This window comes from Leptonychotes weddellii, chromosome 1, assembly GCF_054177405.1.
Source record: "Leptonychotes weddellii isolate Sample4059 chromosome 1, ASM5417740v2, whole genome shotgun sequence".
Classification (NCBI taxonomy): Eukaryota; Metazoa; Chordata; class Mammalia; order Carnivora; family Phocidae; genus Leptonychotes; species Leptonychotes weddellii.
Window position 1 is genome coordinate 187,632,564 of NC_138369.1, and position 15,263 is coordinate 187,647,826.

General features: G+C 39.8%; 1 protein-coding gene across 2 annotated transcripts in view; it reads right to left on the bottom strand.

The window, feature by feature from the left end:
• LCA5L (lebercilin LCA5 like) overlaps nt 1-15,263 on the bottom strand; it is a 43,888-nt gene that overhangs the window by 23,820 nt on the left and 4,805 nt on the right. Inside the window, exons 4-5 of one of the 2 annotated variants that reach the window (XR_014139138.1) lie at nt 11,413-11,568; nt 5,885-8,510 (exon numbers count right to left, since the gene is read on the bottom strand). The gene's annotated coding sequence lies outside the window, so the exon portion shown is untranslated. Of the gene's footprint in view, nt 1-5,884; nt 8,511-11,412; nt 11,569-15,263 lie in introns of those variants that run through there. The other variant, XR_014139137.1, reaches the window with a different exon arrangement.

Consider the following 15,263-nt stretch of genomic DNA (forward strand, 5'->3'; position numbering starts at 1 on the left):
ATATTTGTGGAGATGCACACACTTTTATTTCTTAGCAATGAAATCACACTTTTGAGATTAAACATGTAATATAGAATACACCTAATTAATCTACTAGTTCTCTAGAGTTCATATTCATTCTAAAATTAAGAGTAATAGTGGGTTCCAGGGATGTACACTTGATCCATGATTATAAGGCTTTTTTATATTTTAATTAAAAAAATTGCATTCCTTTCTGTCCTTCATTTAGACTATTGTAACATGAATATGACTTCCCTGATTATATGCTACATGATGACAGAAGCAAGTCAGAAAAACATGCTGATTTGCATGGAAAAATCATCCAAGTGTTGGAAACTTTTTGAAGACAACCCATCCAATGGAAAGTTCACATTTGTTCAATAAAGAACTGACTGTATTTGCAGCTACACAAAGACCGAACTTTTATAAATAATGGATTTGTTAAAATCAAAACTAAGTTTGTCTAATTATTATAAATTTAACTATTCAATGTGAAAAAGCAAAATCTTACTTGGGAATTAAACAACAATAAAGTAAAGCCGACTTCAAAGAAATGTGTTTAAAAGCTAAACATGAAAATGAAATTTTGTGATGTGATCCTAATTTCTCATCAGGGACAAAAGATCCCACATAGTCCAAAGTCCTTGTAACTGAAGTCCATGGCTGAAAAACTTAATTTAATTAAGACCTAGACAGAGTCACTTTTATTTCGGGTAGATTTGATTCAAATTAAGTACAAGTACAGTGTGACTTAAACATAGTAGTTCTTCAGGAATGTTTAGATCAGGAATGTTTTAGTTCAGTGAATCACTCCCCAAAGCAACTTTCACATACTACTTCAGGGGTCCATGCAGCTAAAATAACTCTTCAGCATTTGCTCCTAGCACCCTGCTTAATTAACAGTCAGTGAAAAATAAGTTACTGTATTTTACTTCCACTTTATTTTTAAGTTCTTGGTATAGAGCCCAGGCAGTAGTATTGAACTTGACTGAGCAGAGTAATTTGTGTGACAAACAAGGCTGGGTGACAGTGTCTCTCACACAAACTCTCCTACACACGCCCCACGAGGTCTGCAATACTCCACCCTTCTTGTTTGATCGAAGGGCCCCAGGAGAGACGACAGCCCACAGTTAAATGCACACTCCCCAAGAACACAAAAGTTTCATAGGAAAGTTAGCTCTCTGAGGTCCAGCTCCAAGATAGCTCAGGGCAGCCACTACATAGCTCCTCACGTGGCCCTTATCCACGGGAATTTAGAAAGAGTGATTCCAATGAACGCAAGCTTTTTTTCCTCAAGTAATCTCTATGTGAGATGTGGGGCTCAAACTCACAACCCTGAGATCAAGAGTCGCACTCTCCACCGACTGAGCCAGCTGGGCTCCCCTGCACACGAACTTTGGATACTGTTGATAAGCTCTTAGTTGTCTGAAGTGAGAATTTAAAATGGAGAGAATATGAAATCAAACACAAGAAGGACCCCACAGGTGGGCTCTCTAGAACACTAACTTTAGTTACACACCAGATGCTTCTGCAATCCTCTGTAATACCGCTGCCCTAAGGCACAATAATGCCGTGAGAATCTGTTAGGTCAGCGCACTGGAGACAAACTCATCTCCCAGGGGCTTTACGAGGGTTTGTTTTGTTTTGTTTTTTTTCATTTAATACCCCCAATTCTGTTTTATCAAGAAAGCAAAAGAGAAATTAGCTGCCACCAGACACTTCCCCACAGGGATCTAATGTCCTCTCTACTAAGAGTTTTTTGGGTTTTTTTGGTAAATCAGTTTCTACCTCCTTCTGCCTTGGCTCGACTCTCAAGCTTTCTCTTTGTCTCATGGAATACAGGAGGTAGTTCACCATCTCCCTGCTACAGAAATCTTAGCCCCAATAATCCTACTATTAACATCATTATTGTACTTAATCTTTTGTGAGTGGTTTTACTTCCCACAAGCTGCGTTCACATCGTCTACTCCCGGCCACGTGAAGGGGACGGGCTCAGACGGGTGAAGCAGTTGTTCATGTTTTTCCCCTTCAAGGTCAGGAATTTTTTCATTAAGCATCACAACAGCAAACATCACACTGGTGGTAACATCACACATCGTAAGGCAAAGAACTGATCTTTCCAGACCCGTTCTGCTGTTTAACAGTGGACAGACGCACAGGCAAAGATCCTTACTTTTGAAAGTTTGCAAATGGATTAAGAAGAGACCGAGGACGCCTGGGTGGCTCAGTCGGTTAAGCGGCTGCCTTTGGCCCAGGTCATGATCCCAGGGTCCTGAGATCGAGTCCCACATCGGGCTCCTTGCTCAGCAGGGAACCTGTTTCTCCCTCTCTCCCCCTCTGTTTGTGCTCTGTCAAATAAATAAAATCTTTAAAAAAAAAAAAAAAAAGAAGAGACCGAGATGTTGGTGTACGAGATCCCGAAGGACCAAAAATGTCCCGCTGTGGCCCTCATAGCCTTGCCTGTCCTTGTTCCTGGGAGGGATTCCCCCCTCACCCTTTCTTGCTCATGACTTCAGCTCCTAACTTGCTCCCCATCCATCTTGATAAATCCACATCCCTGCGAGAAGCTAATGGCTGCTAATCTCTGAGAAGAATTAGTTTTGACCAGTTGTTCTTGGCTGACCTCTTCTTCTAAAGCCTCTATAAAAATTCCCTCCTTCTTCCTCAGAACACTCCTTTGAGAAAGCCATCCCAGCATGGTAGGATACAGGCTTAATTCAAGAGTGTGTTTCATTTTTACAGTCACAAATTTTCCAACAGCTACAAGAGTGGGAGTGTGCCCGTCAAAGGTGACACTTTGAAGGCAGACTGACGTGGGTTTGAACCTGAGTCTGTCAACTAGTTAAGTGATCTTGGCCATCTATACAACGTGAATAACAACACTGATTCCCTGGGGTTATTATAGGGAGAAATGAGACAGTGTTTGTAAATACCTAACACGGTATCAAAGTACGCAATCAACGGAAACTAGTTCCCTCTTGGAAGAGTAATTGTAGGACAAATGCCAGGACTCTCCAGGGCATTCTCTGTGTCTTTATGCGAGAGATGCAGCCATGAGTCAGTCTATTTCCCCATCGACTATTTTACTGGGAACAATGGCTTGACTAACGTCCTTTGAAAACTCCCCGAAGATAGACTGTCTTGTTCCTGTTGTAACTTCAGGCCTAGCAGAGTGCTGCCACACATCAGTATTTGGAAACGCTTGAATAATGATCACCACCGTCACTACCGTAGACTGTATGCCAAGCACAGAGCTGGGAACTTACATAGAGTAGCTTACTTCATCATGAGGACAGTCCTGTGTAATGGGTATTAGTAACCCTATTTTATAGATGAGCACCCTCAAGCCCAGAAATAACCCGTCCAAGGTCACAAATCTAGAGTAGGAGAACTGAGTTTTGAATCCAGGTCTGTCGGCCTTGAAAAATTTTTTTCACATAAACCATACTATTGGACCCCAAATGGACATAATTTTTATAAATTTTTATAAATTTATTTATCACAGAAACCTTAAAATGTTAAATTATGTCAAACCCTGTGATAAGTCTATGGTAAAAACTTGCTATTCAGCTTTTCATGCTTTACCTGTAGTCTTGAGCCCCAAATCTGAGACTATATTGAAAATTATCACTCATCCCTTAATCTTTCAGATTAATCAGTACAACTGACTTAGAATCTGACATGACAGGAACAGGGAGATGATGAATATAAGGAGGTTAGGGTAGAGGAGTATTCTTAGATTAGAATATTGAGGTTTGATGATGTGTTTATACTCCACTCCATCTACATTTAAAAAAAAAATATTTCCTCTGAATCACATGCTCACAAAGGGCTAAAATGAGCTTTGATTGTCCCGTGTCTGATATAGCAGAGAGCTAGCCATCCTAGAGGTCTCTTTGTTTAATCAACATTGATATTACAGGGAAAAAATAAAAAGGGAAAAAATTCTTTAAAAAAAAAAATTTTTTTTTAAAGATTTTATTTATTTATTTGACACACACAGAGAGAAGGAGAGAGCAAGCCCAAGCAGGGGGAGTGGCAGGCAGGGGAGAAGCAGGCTCCCCGCTGAGCAAGAAGCCTGATGCAGGGCTCAATCCCAGGACCCTGGGATCATGACCTGAGCCAAAGGCAGCTGCCCAACCGACTGAGCCACCCAGGGGCCCCAAAAGGAAAAAATTCTAATGGGAACCCACTGGAGCCAAATAAGCCTTAATGTCTATAGACAATCTCCCTCATAAAACAGTTCTACCAGATTAAAATGTACCCTAATGGAAGGCTTTATAGGTTTAGCTATAAAAAAGAAGGTGCATCCAAGAGCACCTGGGTGGCTCAGTCAGTTAAGTGTCTGCCTTTGGCTCAGGTCATGATCCCAGGGTCCTGGGATCGAGCCCCGCATCGGGCTCCCTGCTCAGCGGGAAGCCTCCTTCTCCCTCTCCCATTCCCCCTGCTTGTGTTCCCTCTCTCGCTGTGTCTCTCTCTCTGTCAAATAAATAAATAAAATCTTTAAAAAAAAGAAGGTACATCTGAAGGCAATATTGCCCTCCTTATTTAGATTTGTAAGAACCCTAAGTCTCTATTGATGGCTGAATTGTCCCACTGTATACTGTCTCTATTTTGCAAGGTCTCTCTAGCTAGGAGGGAGTAATTGTAGCTCCTTTAACATGCTTGGAAAAAGAATCACATGCAATTAAAAATGTCTCAGTGAGGAGATGCTGTATTAGCAAAGCTGTCCATAATCTTTCCTGCTCACTAATTCACCTAATGCAATAGCTATAGTTTCCATAGGATGGGCCAAAATGTGGTCTTAGCATAAAGAAATATTTGTGTGTGTGTGTGTGTGTGTGTGTGTGTGTGTGATGGGTGGATAGAAAATTCTTTATTGTCACCAATTATCTAGTGGATATACTGTCAGCTTGTTGTTTTTTTTTTAAGATTTACTTATTTATTTATTTGACAGAGAGAGAGAGAGTACACAGAGGGAGAGTGAGAGGGAGAAGCAGACTCCCCGAGGAGCAGGGAGCCTGACACGGGGCTTGATCCCAGGACCCCAGGACCATGACCCGAGCCAAAGGCAGACGCTTAACCCACTGAGCCACCCAGGCGCCCCTTTAATACATTTCTATAGTACATGGTATAAGGCAGAGTCACTACTATCACAACCTAATCTATTTCACTGAAAAAAACATAAGTAACTTTGGATTAATTATTGGGTTCATTGATCTATCACTGTCTCATAATTAAAAAGGCACAAATACTTTATGTAGTAAAAGGGACTTTGCAGTTATCAGGTGAAGGGCCCTGAGGTGAGGAGATTACATGTGGGTCTGATGTAAACACAAACTATAATTTCAATCCTTATCTTTAAGATGTTAATTGTTTTAGGGCGCCTGGGTGGCTCAGTTGGTTAAGCGACTGCCTTCGGCTCAGGTCATGATCCCGGAGTCCCGGGATCGAGTCCCACATCGGGCTCCCTGCTCAGCAGGGAGTCTGCTTCTCCCTCTAACCCTACCCCCTCTTGGGCTCTCTCTCTCTCTCTCAAATAAATAAATTCTTAAAAAAAAAAAAGATGTTAATTGTTTTGGAATTTACTAAACTTAAAAGTTGTCATAAATGCTTTACATAGTGCTATATTCTTTTGAGACAGTATGTTTACAACCTGGTGAGGCCCACGATGTGACCTGGCCGGCCCAGGGATTTACTAGAACTCATTAATATCAGTGTTATTAATATCGGCTTTTAGGTAAACTTGATGTGCTTCTTTCTGCTATAATAAATAGAAAGATAATTGTTCTTAGTGTTAATAGTAGTCTTGGACAAAAACAGGTCATAAGAAAAATGGGGACCAGACGGTTTCATACTAAGCAATTCAGTAACACTGGTACCAACACTTAAATGAGCTTATTAGGTGATTCACCAACATTTAAATGATCATTTTTAATGCATCCAATAGGTCAACGTATTTGCCTTACTGAGAGCATATATTTTATAAGAAAACTAATGTGTAAGCCATTGGGATACAATTCTTTTTTTAAACCTTTTATTGAGTATATAGAAATACAGTATGCAAATGACATATGATAAACTGCACATATTTAAAGTGTCCAATTTGATCATATAGACATGCGTATATACTTAGGAGACGAACACCATCATCCAGAGGGTCGACACATCCAGTGCCTCCAGAAGTTTCCCTGGGCCCCCGTGTCATTCCTCTCCCTTGATGCTCCCTGCTCCCCACCCTCACCTCAGACAACCACTGACTGTATTTTGTCACCCTACGTTTGCATTTTCTACAGTTTTATTTATTTATTTATTTATTCTTATGTTAATCCCCATACATTACATCATTAGTTTTAGATGTAGTGTTCCATGATTCACTGTTTGTGCATAACACCCAGTGCTCCATGCAGAATGTGCCCTCCTCAATACCCACCACCAGGCTAACCCATCCTCCCACCCCCCGCATTTTCTACAGTTTTATATAAATGGAATCATACAGCCTGCACTTTTATTTGGTTTGCTTCTTTAACTCAGCATCATTATCCTGAGATTCATCCAAGTTACTAGGTGTATCAAGAGTTCATTCTTTGCTTTAATTGCTGAGTACTATACAATTGTGTGACTTACGCCACAATTTGTTTGCTCATTCACCTGCTGGTGGACCTTTCTGCTCTCTTCATTGTTTGCCTATTACAAGTAAAACTGGCGTAAACATTGATACACAAGTCTTATGTATGGACAGATGATTTCTTTCCTTTGGGGTGAGTACTCTGGAGTGGAATGGCTGGAGCATATGGTAAGTATATGTTTAACTTCTTAAGAAACTGCCAAACTGGTTTTCAAAGTGGCTGTAACATTTTGCATTCCCATCAGCAGTGTGTAAGAGTTCGTGCTGCTCAGTACCCCTGCTGACACTTGATCTCTTCTTAAAAACCTAATAGGTCTGTTTAGTGATACCCCTGGTGGCTTTCATTTGCATTTCCCAAATGACTAATAATACTGCACATCTTTTCATGTGCTTATCTTCTTATATCCTTGTATCTTCTTTTCTCAGGGGTGGATGGAACACCTGTTCGAAGCTTTTGTCTGTTTTTAAATTGGGTTGTTTGTTTTCTTATGGTTGACTTTTCAGAGTTCTTTTATACTCTGGACATTAAGTCCTTTATTAGATGTACGTTTGCAAATATTTTCTCCCAATCTGTGGCTTGTGTTTTCATTCCCTTAAAAGTTTCTGCAAGTGTTTTTAATTTTGATGAAGCCCAACTACCAATTTGTTCTTTTAAGAATGATGCTTCTGGTGTTGCAGCTAAGAAATTTTTACAAAACTGTAGGCCACAAAGATTTTCTCCCAGAAATTTTATAAATTTTGTTTTATTTTGATCCATCTTGAGTTAATTATGATGGATCAGAAATTGATCAAAGTTCATTTTTTTTTTTTTGTATAAGGATATCAATTGTTCCAGCACCATTTCTTGAAAAGACCAACCCTTTTCCACCGAACTGCGTCTGCGTCTTTATAACTGAGATGTCCATACGCGGGTCTATTTCTGTGCTCTCTCTTCTGCTCTGCTCATCTAGTTCTTTACCTTTACACCAATACCACCCTGTTCTGGTTACTGCAGCTTTATAATTAATCTTGAAATGCAATAGTGTTAGTCCTCCAACTCTGTTCTATCTTTTCCAAGTTTTTTGGATATTTTATTCAGGTCCACTGAGTTTCCACAGGAATGTTAGAATAAGCTTGTCAATTCTTTCAAAAAGTCTAATGGGATTGTCACTGGGATCATGTTGAGTTGATAGATAAATTCACAGAGAACCAACACCTTGACAAAACTGAGCCTTCCATCCATGGACAAGGCACACCTCTGGCTTGTTAGGCCATCTTTAATTCCTCTCAGCAATGTTTTGTCATTTTTGGTGCATAGATCTCTTACATCTTTTTTTTTTTTTTTTTCAGATTTATCCCTAAATATTTCATATTTTTGATGATAGCTGCTGTTATACTGGTATTTTTTTTTTAAGATTTTATTTATTTGACAGAGAGACACAGCGAGAGAGGGAACACAAGCAGGGGGAGTGGGAGAGGGAGAAGCAGGCTTCCTGCTGAGCAGGGAGCCCGATGCGGGGCTCGATCCCAGAACCCTGGGATCATGACCTGAGCCAAAGGCAGACGCTTAACGACTGAGCCACCAGGTGCCCCTATATTGGTATTGTTAATTGGTATTATCTTTTAATTTCAATTTCCAATTGTTTTCTGTTAGTATATAGAAATACAATTGATATTTGCATATTGATGTTGCATCGTGTAACCTTGTTTATTGGTTCTAGTAGCTTTTTTGTAGATTCTATCACAGATAATGATGTCATCTGTAAATAAAGAGAGTTGAATTCTCCTTTCCTAACATGGACCCTTTCATTTCTTTTTCTTGCCTGATTGGTTGGCCAGAATCTCCAGTACAATGTTGAATACAAGTGTTGGTAAGAGTTGATGTCCTTGTCTTGTTTTGGATCTGAGAAGGAAAGCGTCCAGTCTTTCACCATTAAGTGTGATGTTACTGTAGGTTTTTCCTTTATCAGGCTGAGGAAGATCCCTTCTATTCATTATTTATCTAGGGAAGTAAGGCAAAGCTTGAGAGAAAAGTGGGAAGGGAGAAGTTATTGAGAGAGAGGGAATAGATAAAGGGGAGAAGCAGAGAGAGTTAGGAAATGAGAGACGTCCATTTGGGGCTCCTGCTGAAAGCCTAGGGAATATCCGCCTGGAAAACCCTTTTTCCACCCAGGCTCAGGCAGTGGACATCTGCCTTGTACAGTACAAGCAGGAACTATATGCTAGAACGAAGAAGTTATGCTTGAATTTCCCAAACCAGTTCTATTCCTGAATCCTTCTCTAAGAACCACTTCAAGCTCCCTTAGATTCAGTCGGTACTGTATTGGTTTTAGGAAAGGGTGGTCAGCACTATCTGGAAGACTACAAGGCCTCTTCACTGGTTATCAAGGGGCAGAGGCAGCACCCTCACTATTGTTATGATAATGATCACCCAACTGCGGACATTCATTCAGCTGGGGAATCCATCAGGTGATTCCTCCACATTGTCACTGTTCCTACCCTAGAGCATACTAGAGCATTCCAGTGCCTCCAGTGATGAAGAAGGGGTCATCATATACCTTTCTGAGGCTGTCTTTGGAATGCACTCAGTGTGGACCGTAGCTTCTGAGATGGCTCCCACTGATTCCCACTTCTTGGTATTCATGTCCTTGTGTTAATCCCCTTCCCTTGAGTGTGACTCAGATGTCTCTTCCTTCCTTCCTTTCTTTTTTAAAGATTTTATTTATTTATTTGACAGAGAGAGACACAGCGAGAGAGGGAACACAAGCAGGGGGAGTGGGAGAGGGAGAAGCAGGCTTCCCACAGAGCGGGGAGCTGGAGGTGGGCCTCAATCCCAGGACCCTGGGATCATGACCTGAGCAGAAGGCAGAGGCTTAATGACTGAGCTACCCAGGCGCCCCTAGAGGTCACTTTCATGATGAGGTAACTAAAAGGCTCTGACTTCTGTCTTAATCACCCTCTCTTTTTCTCTCACTTGCTCACATTGATGGAAGCCAACTGCCATGTTGTAAGCAGACCCACGGAGAAGCACACATGGCAAGAAACTGAGGCCTCAAGCCAAGAGCCAGTGAGGAATCGAGGCCCTCTGTAGACTAGGCTGTGAAAACAGAATCCTACCACCAACCATTTGAGTGAGTTTGGAAGCTTGGAACCCCCCGCCCCCCCAGATGAGTGTGGGAATTACGGCAGCCCAAACTGACAGGTTGACTGCAGCCTTGTAAGACACCCTGAGCCAAAGAACCCAGATGTGCCCCGATTCCTGACCCACAGGATAATAAACGCTTGTTGTTGTTTTTCCAGCCAGTGAGTGTTCATTTGAAAACTGGAGACTTACAGAACAGAAAACTTCTGTGTAAATCTACCATTATAACCTCCTATAGGTTACAAAATCAACAGTGATCTTGTAGAACATGGAAGAACAGGATTTTATGCTAAACAACTTAGTTCATTTAGGTTAACAGATGCTTTCTAGAATGTTTATTTTGAAAAAAAATTTATATAATGCCATATTTTCTCTATCTCTAATCTATTAATTTTAATCAAAACATGATCTTATCAAAATAGTTTTTGGAGTGGCGGCCAACCACACTATTGTTTTAAGCTGTTAAGTTTTTGGGTCATTTGTTACACAGGCATAGATATATTTTCTCAGGATGGTTCAGTTACCAAAAGAATTACTTGATGTTAACATAAATGATACCCACTAAAGAGACAGAACATTCTTAGAAGTTTGGAAGTCCCAGGACCCCAGAACTATTCTAAAATTTCTACCTATAGGACCCGAATACGGGTCTGTTTTGGTTCACCTGTGATAATTCCATTCTTTTTCATGACACTGATGTCTGAGAGTCATCATGGACAATGTAAAATGAAGTGTAATTTTTGGTTATTACTAGTCAGCAATGAGATGTACTGTAAATGCTTGTATCAAGCAGCTCTCTGGGATAGTCAGTCTGTTAAACACCAGTTTTCTCACTGATCTGTTAAAATTGGATTGATGACTAGTATCAGGTCTATAAATACACTTTTAAGTTGATGAAACTGCTTTTGAGTGTCTTTGTATTAATATAACTAGGCAATACCTCATTGTTATCAATTAAAAATATATGCAGGCTCCACACATATGGATTTCTGATTATGTGGTGCATTACTGAAAAATCTAGGTCTTAGGCCAACCATCTAATATTCTTTTTAGCTAATTAACTAATTGATTAAAATGTTCAGTCAAAGAACATTTATTTAGTATCTACCAGGCACTGGGGTTATGAAGAAGGCAAACCTCTGCCTTCAAGGATTTAAAACTAAGTAGTTAGTAATCATGTTATGAATGCTTAGTATAGAGCAAGCAGACTAGTTTTTGATATACCAATTTATGGTGGTGTATAGTTCAGATTTTGGCATCATTTATATTTTGAACATGGACTAGTGTTTACAGTATAAAAGTGCCTGTTTGATTGCCCTCGAAGCATAATTGCACTGTTTCTATCGTAACAGGGTTTACAGTGGTTTCTTTGCTGTTATGACTCAGGAACACAACCCACAATTAAAAACACTGTTTAAATGGAAAAAATGTAATCCAGTTGATGATATGCTTTTCTGGAACGCACCGCGAGAAGGGATGGCTGCCCAGAAGAACAATACATTTGTGTATCATGTTCATTTAATTATAGAATTAGAAAGAAGAATGTTCAAGGTCAAGATATACATTTGAATCATCCTGAAACTACACTTTTGTGTAGTTGTCCTCAAGTCTGCTTTTGTGCAAAAAAATACGCTAAAATGTTTTAAAATGAATTAGTACATACCTGCTGTCCTTTATCAAACGTTCCTAAGATGTATGAAGATCAACTATATGTTCTGAGTGGAGGGTTCTTCACACTGTAGTCTTTATGAGGTTTCCAGGGTAGTATTTTTTGACATGTTTTGGTCTCTTTTTAAGGAAAGAATATATTTCAAAAAACCTAGAATATTACAAAAGGAAAATATCAAGACCTCACAAATAAACATTTACATAGAAGACTAAGTTAAAAATTTTGAATCAGTATTAATTTATATATACTCATTTGTTTATGGACTGCTGTATACTTCAACACTTGCTGTTTCCTTTTCCACTTTATTTTTCCCTATAGCACATCTCATTACCTGATATAATACATATTATACTTATTTAGCTTATCTGCTGCCTGAGTGCCCCACTGAATCATGTGCTTCATGATTGCAGTATTTTGACTGTTTTGTCTATGGCCACATCCTCAGTGCCCAGAAGTTCCCAGGAAATAATAAGTGTTCAATAAATATTGATTAAATAAATTAATGGTCAGGGTGCTTCCATGCGTCCTTAATTCCTGTCTCCATATCCATTACTCCTGACAAAGTTTTCACATCTCCTGACCCAACTTAAGATGCCCTAAGTACCCTAAATGAATGCTTTCCCAATATGATAAACAAATACGTGTCTCAAACTTAAAAGCTAGCCTCATGCTTAATAGTGAAACATTAATTGACATTGCTGCAAGGATCAGGATAAGGACTATCACTTCTGTTAATGAATACTGTTTTGGAGGCGGTAGCCAGTGAAATTAGATCTGTGAGAAAGAAATAAGAGGCATAAACATTCGGAAAGAAAAGGCAAATTATTATCATGTGCAGATGGCATGACCATTTACTCACAGAACCCTGTAAAACACTGTAACATAAAGTGCATTCAGTAAACCTATAGTTACTAAATGGATATAAAAATCAGTCTTTCCAAAAAAAAAAAAACCTCAGTCTTTCCTATATGCAAATGCAAATGACTCAGAAAATAGATAAAAATATCCCACTTACTGTATCAGCTAAAAATTTGAAACCATCCAATACAGGTTTAATACAAATAATATAGAGAAAACTTTAAAATTGTTTAAAGAAATAAAAGAAGATTTATGTAAGTGGAAAGATGTATTGCGTTCTTATATAAGGACCCAGATGATAAAGTTGTAAATTCTCCCTACTTTAATCTACATAATCAAAATATTCCTAATAAAACGCCAAGAGTAATTTTTTTTTGAAATCTGACAAAACGACACTAAATTCTTATGGAAAAATAAATATGGGAGAGCCCAAAGGATTTTGAATAAGAATGACAGGGATGGGATGGATGACCTCTGTTAGATGTGGAGACAGAAACCCAGGCACTAAAACAGCCTGATTCTAGTTCTTGAAGAAACAGAACGACGTACTAGAATAGAGTTCAGAGACAGAAGCACATACGTAGTGATACCTAGTGTAAGATAAAGGTGGAGAAAAGTGGACATTCAATAAATCATGGGAGAGGGGATAGGCTAGACATCTGGAAACCAAGCCAAAAGCAAATCCTTATTGTATTCCTTATACTAAAGTAAATATCAGATGGAGTAAAAATGTAAATGTTGGAAACAAATAAACCACCGAAGGACATAATAAAAGCAGCTGCACAAAAACTTAAAACTTCTGTACAACAACAACAAAAAATCACAAAGTTGAAAGGCACACTAGAAAATGGGAAAACTATTTTCAAGACATACGACAAAGCTAATTTCTTTAATTTATAAAGAAGTGTAATAATAATGCATTAGTAAAACGGGCAAAGTATATGAACACATTACAGAACAAACACAATACGGAAACACAGACAACCAAGGAATATATAAAAAGATGTTCAATTAGGGGCGCCTGGGTGGCTCAGTTGGTTAAGCGTCTGCCTTTGGCTCAGGTCATTATCTCAGGGTCCTGGGATTGAGCCCTGCTTCTCCCTCTCCCTCTGGCCCTCCCCCCTGCTCATGCTCTCTCTCTCCCAAATAATAAATAAAATCTTAAAAAAAGATGTTCAATTAATTAATTAAATACAAATGAAAACTATTAGAATCCAGTTTAATCCATCAAAAATTAAAGGATTGGATAATGTATCATTATAACTATGATTAATGATAATACTGCTAATGCATAGTGTAAAACATAAAAGAATGAAATACATCTCTGCATGTACGGATATATAAAAAACTCTAAGAGATGTTAATTTTCTTTTCTTTTTAGAGATTTATTTATTTTAGAGAAAGAGAGAGACAGAGCGTGGGGTGGGGAGAGGCAGAGGGAGAAGAGAGGATCTTAAGCAGACTCTATGCTGAGAGCAGAGCCCAGCACGGGGCTTGATCCCAGGATCCTGAGAGCACGACCTGAGCCAAAACCAAGAGTTGGACGCTTAACTGACTGCACCACCCAGGCTCCCTGAGATGTTCATTTTCTAATCAATATCTGTAGATTGCCCATCACCTGCCATAATGAAAGGAATTAAAATCCCATTTTTAAGATACAAGACTTGCATTTGGTACCATGTAGGCTGAATAAGGCCCCCAGGTCACTCCAAGGATGTCCTAATCCCCAGAACCTGTGAATCCCTTGACTCTGTGGCCAGAACTTCTTTGTATAGTAAAAGGGACTTTGCAGTGATCAGGTGAAGGGCCCTGAGGTGGGGAGATTACCCATGTGGGCCTGATGTAAACAAAGGGCCTGTGGGGGTGGGGACCTTGAAAGAGCTGGTCAGAAGACACAATATGGTGCAGGAAGCAGTCAGAAAAAGATGCTTTGTTGCTGGCTTTGAAGACAGAGGAAGGGGTCATAGGTCACATACAGGCTTCTCTAGAAGCTGGAAAAGGCCAGGGAAAGGATTCACCCCTGGAGCCTCCAGAAGGAACCAGACCTGCTGACACTTAATTTTAGCTCCATAAGACTCTTTTCAGACTTTGGATCCCCAGAACTGTTAAGAGAATAGATTTGTGTTGTTTTAAGCCACCGAGTTTGTGCTTGTTACAGCAGACACAGGACACTAATACTTACCTGGAAAAACATCACGCATCACAATGAGACTAAGAGCAGACTATTAGAATATAAATCAAATGCACTATTACAAATTTCAAAAAGTCAAAGAGGAGGGGGAGTTCAAATGCTTTGGAGAAGTAACTTAATGCTCCCAGAAACCATCTTGCCTAAGCTCGCCTGGGCTACATCTTGGAAAAACATGACCAACTTTGTGGAGTAGGTGGGATTGTTGGCTTTGGAAAAACTAACTGGAGAAGACAGCGGATTCTCACCAGCATTCAGGATGGACATTCTGAAAAAGCAAGAAGGCTGACCCTGTGCAGAGGGTTTGTTTGGTGCAGGTGTCCCCGGAGGCTGAGAAAGCTGGGTGGCAGGGCAGGGGTGGGGGGTGGGGAGATGGCAGAGAATGGGAAGGGGCTGGCAGGCAGCTGGCAAGGTCGGGAAATTAACTACACAGAGCAAAGAAGTTAATTGAGGAAATATATTTAGAATCACGGAGGCCAAGTTTCTTTCCACTTTCAAGAGTTTTACTTATGTGGAAAAAACCCTCAGGTGTTGAATGGGAATATTGGGTTAAAAATACACACAGACGGATACAGAAAGTTATAGATCTATGTGTATGTGTGTATGTATTTTTCCTAACTCCGCTCCCTGAGAGGGCCTAGAAGCAATGGCCCCCCAGGAACAATGAGCACACTGAGCACCAACCTCCACTAAAATACCATTTTCCTTTAAGAAGAATCAGGTTCCTTGGAGGAATGGGTAACTCCAGGCCTGGGATAAGGCAAGTCCAAGATAAGGCTGGTATGTGTCAAAGGGCACA